We start from the raw sequence: 12,027 nt of genomic DNA on the forward strand, positions 1-12,027 counted from the left end.
AAGTCACATCTCAATAACAGAAAGACCTCTTAATTATTATAAAGACAATTCGAATTCATAAAAGACGATTTTGACGACGTCCAGATAATAAAATATTTCCATAAAATCGGAATAAAAATCAGTTATAAAGAAATGACTGATACCCTTGCCAAAGATCTAATTAAAGAATACTTCTGCACTAAAAAAAGTTTTATTTACATTGATACGTCCGAGTATCTAACAAGAGAGAATGCTATAGTCGAGTTCCCCGACTATCTGATACCCGTTACTCAGCTGGTGGAAGTTCAATAGAGAAATTTCCATACTGACAGTTTTTAGCGGTTTGTGGGCGTTATAGTAGGCGTAGCAAAAAGTTTTTTGGCAAATCGATAGAAATCAACAAGACTAATACAAAAATAAAAAAATATCAGAACATTTTTCAAAAGTGTGGGCGTGGTAGTTTTGGGCGGTTTGTGGGCGTTAAAGTGGGCGTCGCAAAAAGTTTTTTGGCGAATCGATAAAAATTTACAAGACTAATGCAAAAATGGAAAAAAAATTAAAACATTTTTTAAAAGTGTGGGCGTGGCAGTTTTGGGCGGTTTGTGGGCGTTAGAGTGGGCAACATGAATCGACAAACTTGCGGTGCGTCTATGTCTCTGGAGTATGCATGCTTAAGCTCAACTTTCTAGCTTTAATAGTTCCTGACGTTCATACGGACAGACAGACGGACGGACAGACGGACATGGCCAGATCGATACGGATATTGATCCTGATCAAGAATATATATACTTTTTATGGTCGGAAACGCTTTCTTCTGCCTGTTACTTACTTTTCAACGAATCTAGTATACCCTTTCACTCTACGAGTAACGGGTATAAAAACTGAATTACTGTCAGCTTACACCAAATATGACATGTCAACTGATTGCCAAAAATATGCATAGTCAAAATTTGTTAAGTTTGGCCACGTAATCGTTAATGATAGTTTGAAAAGTATATACATGATGCTATCAAATAATTCCCAACTTGTTCTGGTTTATTTTTCATTATATGTACTCTCTACCAGCCCATAAAGTAGAGAATGTAATGGCTTCTAAGAACGTTGATGCAGGCGACGGAGATTCAGGAGCTGCGCGGATATAAAATCTGCATTCAGGACGCCGTGAGCCAGGACCAAACCAAGCCAGGTTAGTAGTTTAAGGAATGAACTTTTTTTTATACTAAATGTGTTCATTGAATAATCAAGAATTAAAGTCCATCGACATTTAATATTAAAACAAGAGAGAACGCTTTTGTCGAGTTTACCGACTATCTGATACCCGTTACTCAGCTAGTGGAAGTACGAAGGAGAGTCTTCCACACTGACAGTTTTTGGTGGTTTGTGGGCGTTCGAGTGGGCGTGGCAAAAAATTTTTTGGCAATCGATAGAAATCTACAAGACTAATGCATAGATGAAAAAATATCAAAACATTTTTCAAAAGTGTGAACGTGGCAGCTTTTGGCGCTTTGTGGGCGTTAGAGTGGGCGTGGCAACATGATTCAACAAACTTGCGCTGCGTCTATGTCTTTGGAGTTTGTATGATTAATCTCAACTTTCTAGCTTTTGTAGTTCCTGAGATCTCGACGTTCATACGGACAGACAAACAGACGGACATGGCCATATCGACTCTGCTATTGATCCTGATCAGAATATATACACTTTATATGGTCGGAAACGCTTCCTTCTGTTTGTTACATACTTTTCAACGAATCTAGTATACTCTTTTACTCTACGAGTTACGTATAATAATTAGAATAATTAGATGTGTGTAACTTATGCTCTTTCAGTACCACAATTTTGTCGTCGTTAAGGTTTTTAGTTTCTAAATGCCGTTTGGTAGGCTCGTGCAGGGTCAAGTAGTACTTTACATGTGTTTCCAAAATCGTTGAATAAAGGCTTTTAGCTAAGTCCACCTGTCCGCTTGCTTTCGGGCATCTCCAGGTGGCATAGTGCGGTTAGCTCAAGTCCAGGAATGGGCAGGTGTCAGAAGATCCAATAGATCGTTTAAAGACTGGGATTAAGGCCTTGGTAGTTAAATCAATCTCTGCTTCGATGGGAAGCGCCTTAGTAGTTAGTTAGGCATACAAAAATAGCGAATGCATTAAATGTCATACACAAACTTTCGGTAGCCATGCTGTTGAATCACACTTCGCTTGGCGAATGAGAATGGGGAACGATACAAAATAAGAATGTATAGATCGTCGTTTACGATCATCGTTTTGCGATCATAAAATCATAGTTATCTCCAACTTCAATAATCCGTATCGAAGAAAAAAATAAGTTTTGGTTTATAATTGAAAAGTCAATTACTGTTAGTATAATGTTTATTAATTCAAAACAAATATGTTACCGTTTAGTGGTCATACAAAACTATACCTAAGTGACGTTGAGTAGATAGGAACGAATAGAATTACACACCTACGATGAATAATTAGAGGGGAAAAACTGGATGTCTTGTTTCCAAACAGTCACAAAATGTACTATATTTCCCATATAGCTCGCGAATAATGGCCGCGTCAAGAACTACTTTTCAATGCACTTTTGACTCTCAAACCGCCCATAACTGCCACTCCCACAAATTTCGAAGTGTTTTGATACTTTTCATTTTTTAATTAGTCTTGTAAATTCCTACCGATGCGCAAAAAAAAACTTTTTTCACACCCAAAAGCCGCCTAAAGCTACCTTGCCCACATTTCTTAATAATGTTTTGATATTTTTAAATTGTTTGGTAAGTCTGCAGCTGTGTAGCGGGGCCAAGTCTGATAGTCGGGGACCTCGACTATAGCATTCTCTCTGGTTTTACCCGTTACTCGTAGAGTTAAAGGGTATACTAGATTCGTTGAAAAGTATAAAACAGGCAGAAGTAAGCGTTATAAAGTGTATATATTCTTGATCAGGATCAATATCCGAGTCGATCTGGCCATGTCCGTCTGTCCGTCCGTCCGTCTGTCCATCTGTCTGTCCGTCCGTATGAACGACGAAATCTCAGGAACTACAAAAGCTAGAAAGTTGAGATTAAGCACACAGACTCCAAAACATAGACGCAGCGAAAGTTTTTCGATTCATGTTGCCACGTCCACTTTAACGAAACCGCCTAAAACTGCCACGCCCACACTTTTAAAATAGGTGTTGTTATTTTTTAATTTTTGTATTAGTCTTGTAAATTTCTATCGATTTCCCGAAACACTTTTTGCCACGCCCACTCTAACGCCCACAAACCGCCCAAAGCTGCCACGTTCACACTTTTGAAAAATGTTTTAATATTTTTTCATTTTTGTTTTGGCCTTCTAAATTTCTATCGATTTGGAAAAACACTTTTTGCCACGCCCACTCTAACGCCCACAAACCCCCAAAAACTGTCAGTGCTGAAAACTTTCTCCCGCACTTCCATTAGCTGAGTAACGGTTATCAGATAGTCGGGGAACCCGACTATAGCGTTCTCTCTTTTATTTTTAATTGAATTTTATTGAGACTTGTCCAGAAACCTCCTGAAACTTTCGTGGTGTATACATAAAAAGGTAGCTGGAGAATTAAATTTGTAGAAACGCATAGGCAACGAATGTTTATTGGTTATTAACCTTTGGTTATCCCAAACCAAATCCCGAAATCATCTAAAGGAACGAATATTCTCGCTTTCTACAGCGATAGTGCTTACTTACATGAAGAAATAAGTGAGTAAAAGGTACTTACCCTAATAAATATATAGCAGTGACGATGCCAGCTACTACAAAGCTTATAACAAGCAATGAAAAGATTATACTTCGCCAATTGTGACCTTCATCCAAATCGAAATCATGATCTTTTTGCTTTGGATCTTGCACCTGCAAAGTTTCATCTGGTGGTAGTCTCCAAGAACCGCCTCCTCCACCACGATCTGATGCCATATTAGTGTGCATTTCTTCAATAATGCTCAATATTTATGATTTATTTATGTAGCCGCGATGACTATTGCATATTTGCCACAGATTCAGAAATTGAGATAGCTTAAAAAATAAATACATCAAATTAGAATAATATTATAGTTTAATTCCAGAAAAATAGGCATATTCTCATCGCCTTTTTATCAAGCCAGGGATGAAATAAAAAAAAAATCAAAATAAAAATATTTATGTCTTTGGTTAGACTCGACTTGGCTAAAATCGTTAATACCATTATACTCTAACGAGGTAAGTTGAGGTGAGGTGCCACTTTCAACTCCAAATTTTTAGATACGAAAGTGGTGATACGATTATTTTAATTTAAATCTGTATTGAAAGTATTTTGGAATTAACGCTAAAATTGCAAACATTGAGCGCAGAGATAAAAAATTGTTTTGCTTAATTTTACCCCTTACTTGCAGAGTAAAAGTGTATACTAGATTCTATGAATTGTATGTAACAAATAGAAAAAGCGTTTCCGACCATATAAAGTATGTATATTCTTGATCAGGATCAATAGCCGAGTCGATCTGGCCATGTCCGTCTGTCTGTCCGTCCGTCTGTCCGTCCGTCTGTCCGTCCGTCTGTCCGTCCGTCTGTCCGTCCGTCTGTCCGTCCGTCTGTCCGTCCGTCTGTCCGTCCGTATGAACGTCGAGATCTCGGGAACTACAACAGCTAGAAAGTTGAGATTAAGCACACAGACTCCAGACACATAGACGCAGCGCGAGTTTGTCGAATCATGCTGCCACGCCCACTCTAACGCCCACAAACCGCCCAAAACTGCCACGCCCACAATTTTGAAAAATTTTATTATATTTTTTCATTTTTGTATTGGTCTTGTAAATTTCTATTTGCCAAAAAACTTTTTGCCACGCCCACTCTAACGCCCACAAACCGCCCAAAGCTGCCATTATGAGACGAACTGGCTGACAATTAGTGCAACTTTTTTACGACCTTGTCGCTTCCAGTGCTTTTGGCTGGGAATAACCACACAAACTTGGTAAATGCATTTACGGCTGCAAAGATAAACCGATAGTGCTTAGAAGTGGCATCGATTGGTCCGAGATGATCAACATGAAGAGTATGCAGTGGCTTTTCTCCCTTGTCAACACAAAACGACTTGAGCGCGTTGAGAACTGCTGGGACAAAGACATCTTTCTGCTGAGCTTCTTCATTTGAACTGAGATCTCCGACGCTACTACGAAAACTTCCAGCGGATAGCCACTCAGACTGTCGACGTGTTTTATTTTATCTCCTGCACGATGCTCAATTTGCAATAAGAAATTTTCAAGATTCAGAATCCATTCAGATACTTCTCTAGGTACATCCTTCTTCTTCTTCGCCGTCTGAGAAAACGCTGCCCAATCGGTGAGCAACTTGAACTTGACTCCCAGTAGGTAATAGCGGAACTTCTTGACAGATAAATACACAGCTTTAACTTCTAGAATACAACTGTGGCGCTTTACATCTGCTGTTGAAGTTTTCTTGCTCCAATATGCAACTAGATATAGTTTGTCTTGAATCTTTGCATTAATATGTTGCCAACCATTCATAGAAGCATCAGTATGTAGTCTCGGTTTGTTGCTTCCCTGTTATACAACTGCAGGACAGGTTCATTCGCACTATATCCTTTACCTGGTTCATTGCGCTCATTGGTTCGGCTTCAAATATAAACTCCGTGTCTTTCTGTAACAAGTTTGTCAGCGGTGGGGCTATACTGCATACCCTCCTACAAATTTTCTAAAAAATCCTGTCTTTATGTTCTGGGGTCGGGAAATCTTCTGAACAGCCAGTTTTTTCCTTTCCTGGCCAGATTTGGCCGTCCTCCAAAATCGGATCCTCTTTTCCAATAAAGAACATTTTTTCCACTGTATGCGCCATACATATTTAGCTGCTGTCTCCAGGACTTTTTTTAACTTGAATATGCACTCCTCCTGTTGTTTAGCGGATGATTATATGTCGACGAAAATCTGCATGACATCTTCTTTATCAAGTTTTAAAAAATGCATTGACAAAACGGTTACACACGGCAGGTAAGTTGCAATATCTAAACGGTGCTTTGCAGAACTCAAATAAACCCTCTTTGGTGTTAATGCAGTGTAGCGACGACTAGACTGTTTTCGAGATCCATGATAGTGAATACTTTTGCACATTGCAGCTTTTCCAGGACTTCATCAATTAAGGGTACAGGGAAACTGTCTCTAAGTACCATCCTGTTCACCTGACGGAAATCAATAAAAAATTCTGTTTGTTCCGCGTTCCTTCTTTTCTATGACCATTTGACTTGCGAAACTTGACGTTGACTTGTAAAGGACACTCGATTGGAGATTCAGCTGCCTTTAATTGTCGACCAACAGACGAATTATCGGCTTCAACTGTTCAGAAACGCTTAAGTTATTTTCGGTCTCGACAATATTGTATATACTTAGCTCATTATGTCCCGCGCTGTCTGGTCGCGCTGACAGCTTGTTGAAAGTGAACCCCTTCTCGTCCAATGTGACACGAAACTTGGATCGAAGTCAAAACCAAGCAGGCGCGTCATCTTCAATATTATTATCCGAAACAACAAAAAATTTTTGTTTTACCCCAACTCTATCGACGTACACGGCTCCTAGGCTTCGCAGTACAGTGAAACGTTTTTCTAGTTTCACGTCAGTCAATTTCTTAAAAACTGAGTTGCAAACGATTGACACATTCGCTCCATTGTCCACCAGACCATTTATTTCAACTCCGTTCACGTTTATCGCTTTATGTCGTTTTGAAGACTGAACCACCTGCATAGATCTGGATACTTGTGGACACACACTTGCAATATGTCCCACGCCTTTACATTTAAAGTATTTTGCATCTGTCTTCTTGCAATCCTTTCTCAAGCGCTATTAAAGCAACGAGTATTTTGGTGGCTGGCATTTTATATGTTTTTCTTGCCACCACTGTACGTCTTGGCTTAATTGGACATGCACTTGCGTTGGTAGTGGAAAATTTATCTTTCAGATCGTGAAATTCTTTGTAGCTGTACAGGTTAAATTTAAATTCACTTGGTATATCTAACCGTCCACAATGTATCCAATAAGGGACTCTTCGTCGATCGATTCCCGTGCTGCTCTGTTTTTCATAACCAAAATATACCCGTGGGAGCTCTTATCCATCTTCTTCTTTCGCTCTTTCAGTTTGGCATGTAAGTCAGCACTTCTCATTGTACGCTGAAATTCTCTAGTTAATACGTTTTTTACCTTTTGCAAGCTTTCCACGTGCTTGTACGTATTTCTGTTGTTCGCTCAAGTCATACAGCTCTGCATTTTGTTTAAAATTATTGAACCACTTCTTCACAGGAAAAGTCTCTCCGTCATAGTCCGGAGCCACATAAACAAAATTTTCAGCTGAAATTGTTGTTTTATTCCGCTCTCTGTCAGTGGCTTCGTCCGCTTGAATTTTCAGCGTTAGTAACTGAATTATTTGTTGAAGACTCTCGTTACTCATTTTTTCTTCAGTTTGTATTTCCACTTCACTTATGTTTTGTTGATTCTCTCCTTTTCCAACATCCCTTCCATAGCGCGTTTGCGATCGTGTTAAGCATGCGTTCTTCCTTGCTCTTGTTCTTCTTCGCTCATGCTCATGTACTCGCTCTCCTCTGACTACATGATGACGATTATAGCTTATGTATCCAACAAATTTAACCGGATCGAGCCTCAGATGTAAGACATAAAAGCCCGTTTATTGATATAGTTAGACTTGTAGTAGTAGTCATAGACTTCTATGCTCGGACTTGATCCCTCGACCCTCTTTTACTACTTCACGACCCTATCTTCACAATCCCAATTTTCTGCTCTCCATACGCCTTGCACTCGCTAGATTTTCATCGACGCCACTCCCTCCTCTCCCTTTGTTCTGGTGATGTTACTTCGCATACTATCGCATAGCAGGCACGTTGATAACTACGATACACAACTCTACTTTACATTTATACTTGGTTCTATTGGAGTATGTAACAGGCAGTAGGAAGTATTTCCGACCATATATAAATTTATATACTCTTGATCAGGATCAATAGCCGAGTAAATCTGGCCATGTCCGTATAAACGTCGAGACCAAAAGCTAGAAAGTATAGATTTAGCATACAGACTTCAGAGACAAAAGCGCAGCGCGAGTTGTTCACCCACTGCCACGCCCACACTTTAAAAAAATGTTTTGATATTTTTTTATTAGTATTGCAAATTTCTATCTATCTGCAGAAAAACTTTTTGACACGCCCACTCTAAAGCCCACAAACCGCCCAAAGCTGCCACGCCCACACTTTTAAAAAATGTTTTAATATTTTTTTTTCATATTTGTTAATCTTGTAACTTTCTTTCGATTTGCCAAAAATCTTTTTGCCACGCCCACGATAACTGAGAAACTAAAAAAACGGTCAGTGTTTATATTTCTCCTTCCACTAGCTGAGTAACGGTTATCTGATCGTTCTGCTTCCACTAGGTGAGTAGTTAGCTGGGGAAATTAATTATAACATTCTATCTTGTTATTCATTCATTATGCATTCTTCTTATTATGGTCTGTTTTACTTATGTCGTTATCCCTAAATCATATAGAAAACCTATTGTAATGATTTAATATTTTCCTTTTTTTTTTACTATTTCCTAACAATCGTTTGTATAGCTTTTCTTGCAATACATCTATTCGGGCAGAAATAGTTCCGCCCAATTGTACAAATTTGTACAAATTGATACTCAAATATAGTATATAATACATATACTATATAAGCATAAATTATAATGTCCTCCTTGGTCCCGCATCAGCTGGCCGCTTCCAGCGTGGTGATACTTCTTCGGATACGCAGAGATGTGTGGCCCTCGCGCATGTTGCTTCTGCTCCACTTGTTCTGGGCTTGTGGGCTCATAACCGGTGCCGGTCATCGCAGTAGTTATCAGAAGGCTACAAGTTCACTTGCATCCTGTACTGAAAAATAGTCCGTGGTAGCCTTTTTGAAGGTGGAGGTTTTATGAATGATTTTTTATTTATTATTTTAATATTCTTTGTTAATGCATACTACAGTTGTCAAGATGTCGAAGTTGCTTTTGTGACGCTTTTGTGACGCGAAGATTCGATCTAGTTTGGTTTTTTCTAATGTTCTTAAGAAGTTCTCAAAGGGGTGCCTGGATTTGGGACAAACGAGGCAGGCATCTTTAATAATGCCCACCGCTGGCTGGGAGGTTTAATTTCGTGCTCGGTAATGCCAAAACTAATGCCTAGGTAGATGCAAAGTTTATTCTTGCGAAGAATCTCCGCGTAATATATTGTCAATAAACCTATTGAAGGTCTGTGTGGCATTTTCAGGTTAAATGGCATTGGTGTGCATACAGCGGTTTTAGGAATATCATATTCAGCCATTGGAATCATTTCGAACCTTTGCCCTTAACAGCCAATTATCTTGACATTTGGTTGCCCTGGGAGTATGGTTTTATAGAATATCGAATAATAAATAGTATTTAATATATGGATATTAAAAAGCTTTTGGAATATAAAGAGTGGGTTAGTACTCTATTGGGGTTTCATAACACTTTTCTATATTCCCGCCTTTAACTTACATTTATTTCCATATATATTGATATGTTTTATTGATCCAACTTGCATATCCTCCATCTTTGCAGCCTGCTCAACCCGAAGAAATACGCCTCGCGGCGATCTCAGGTGCAGAACCAGGCGACCATCATCATTTGCGACGACAGGAGTGGCCAGCAGATGGGCGTCGGGGCAGGGCCGGCGGCATTGGTACCGCCGCGGTGTCCGGAGGCGTCGTCGGTGGAACGGGCGGCGGGGGCGGTATGCGCGGCACTGCGGTGCAGTGAGTCGCGAGAAGCGGGGAATACAGGTAAAGACTTATATGGCCGAGGGCAATGGTTATAATCAACGGTCGGACAGCACAACGTTTTACAGTAAGGTGGGTAAACAACAAGATTTTGCAATATCCCCGAGAAAAGCGAAGCAGTTGCTATGCGAAACTCAGATTCCTTTTCCATATATCTATGTATCCCATAAATATTATATCAAATAGTGCACCTCAAGTGGCGAAACAGCAATCCCTCTGCTCAACTTGTTTCAAAAAGAAAAACATTTTTAAACATAATATAATTTCAAATAAAAATAATTGTGATAATTTTTAATGTATTGTGCAAAGGTTTACTTGCTTACCTATGCTAGATTCTGCTAGATAAGTCTAAATTTTTATGTCAATATATCGTCTTTTATAAATTATTTTCTAAAAGAAAATTGATCATATAAATAAAAAAAAGTGCAGTGTTGAACAGCTGATTGCAAGAAGGCAATTCGCGCCAAATTATTTGCTTACTTTTGCACGTGATACGATTGTTAATACACACCCATTAATAAATTATAGTAAAGTGTGGAAAATAAAAGTCAAAGTATGCAGTTCTTAATGTATGTAGTTAATACATGTGTAGTTGTACTATTTTTGTGTTGCTTAACATCCAATTTATGTGGATGTATAATTTATTTATTTTAATAGAAAGTTCTAACGTGTTTCCTGTGATTCGTGGAGTATAACTCATTTTTTAACAATTTCTGACAAAAGTTAAAAACGTCAGTTTGTATCTTTTGCCCATTTTGCTCGTTTTCTAAGAATTTGATTTTATATAGGCAAGTTCGAGTTCAGACATAGCGACCTCCTGGGCATTTGGAGGCGTAACAATCGGCAAATACGTTATGTTTCAGATTACGTTAATTTGGTCTAGTTTGGTCTAGGAAATGCGGAAAACGCTATCCGAATTCATCGAACAGAACACAGACGAGCCTGAAACGGTCGACAAACTGGAGGCGTTAGAGAAGTACTACGGAAGGATACCGGACGTGGAGGTAAAAGTCACGGGTGTTAAAGGCCTGGTGAGGAGCCTCGACTTCACTAGTGGATCGGAAAGGCAGGAGTTCGGACATTAACAATGGGAAGGCAGCCGCAAGAGAAGGGAGAGGCGGGAATCCAGGCGTGATCGTCGGGATATCACGACAGCAGCCCCGTAAGATTACGCAAAGTCGAATCATGTGCGAAAATAAAGCTTTCGTTACGATGGGCACGAAAAGCTTTTGGAATTTCTGGAACATGTGGAGTGCTCAGCAATGAAATATGGACTTTGTAAAGATTACAAAGTGGACATGCAGACCCTAATGCGACCCTTGGGGATGAATTCGAAGCGCTGGACACCCAAAGGGAACGGTTCGATTAGGAGCGGACTCATAGGGCCCGCCACAAGCGGGAATTCCCAAGAGGGGAATAAAACGGCTGGAGTGGGTACGATCTGTACCCACTAGGAAAGAAGTGCGGATGGCAGATGGACGGTGTGGGGAGGTCACATCGCTGATCGAAGTAGATATAGGACTCGGATAGAGAATGCTCGTCCTCCACAACATAATGGCGGCTGTGTGCTGGGTTGGGATTTCCTAACGAGAGCCTAACGATACCAGTAGGTCTGGCGTTTCAAAGCAGGCAACGCAAAAAACTCAAAATTAAGACCCTACCTGGAGGGTAAGCACATTAAAGTGATAACGGATCCCACGACCGCGAAATGGCTGAAGAGCCATGGCATCGAGAGTCCGTTCGGAAGAATCATAAGGTGGGTACAATTTCGTATAGGAAGGGCCAGGTGAACGTCGTCGCGGACGATCTGTCAAGCTAAGGACGAAGGCTACCCGGACGAGCAGCAGGGATGCAGGTGGACGGAAGAAATGCGAAGAAAGGTGAAGCAGGAGCCGCAAAAATTTCCTGACTATCTGGAGGACACGGCCGGTTGTACCGACACACTCCACACCGGGCAGGGAATGAGAATTTGGTGTCAATGCAGCTGTGTGTATCAACCTGGGAGAGGCATCGCGTCATGGCCCAGAACCACGACATGCCAACGGCAGGACACCAGGAAGTCGGAAGACGATTGCGAGGGTGGGAGCACGGTATCACTGACCGGGAATGCACCGGGACATATGGAAGTTCGTGCGGAAATGCGAAAGCTGTATAAAGTACAAGCCTAAAGGTGCTGACCCAGGTGCCAAAAGAGCCATTGGCCACCATATGTGCGGATTTCGTGGGCCC

General features: G+C 40.4%; 1 long non-coding RNA gene across 1 annotated transcript; it reads right to left on the reverse strand.

Moving 5' to 3' along the window:
• Positions 1 to 3,708: 3,708 nt before the first annotated feature.
• LOC120321429 lies at positions 3,709 to 11,816 on the reverse strand. The gene is made up of 2 exons (XR_005561038.1): positions 9,518 to 11,816; positions 3,709 to 4,001 (listed from the first exon to the last, which is right to left on the reverse strand). It is a non-coding gene; the product is annotated as an uncharacterized LOC120321429 (long non-coding RNA).
• Positions 11,817 to 12,027: the final 211 nt, after the last annotated feature.

This window comes from Drosophila yakuba, chromosome 3L (assembly GCF_016746365.2).
Source record: "Drosophila yakuba strain Tai18E2 chromosome 3L, Prin_Dyak_Tai18E2_2.1, whole genome shotgun sequence".
Classification (NCBI taxonomy): Eukaryota; Metazoa; Arthropoda; class Insecta; order Diptera; family Drosophilidae; genus Drosophila; species Drosophila yakuba.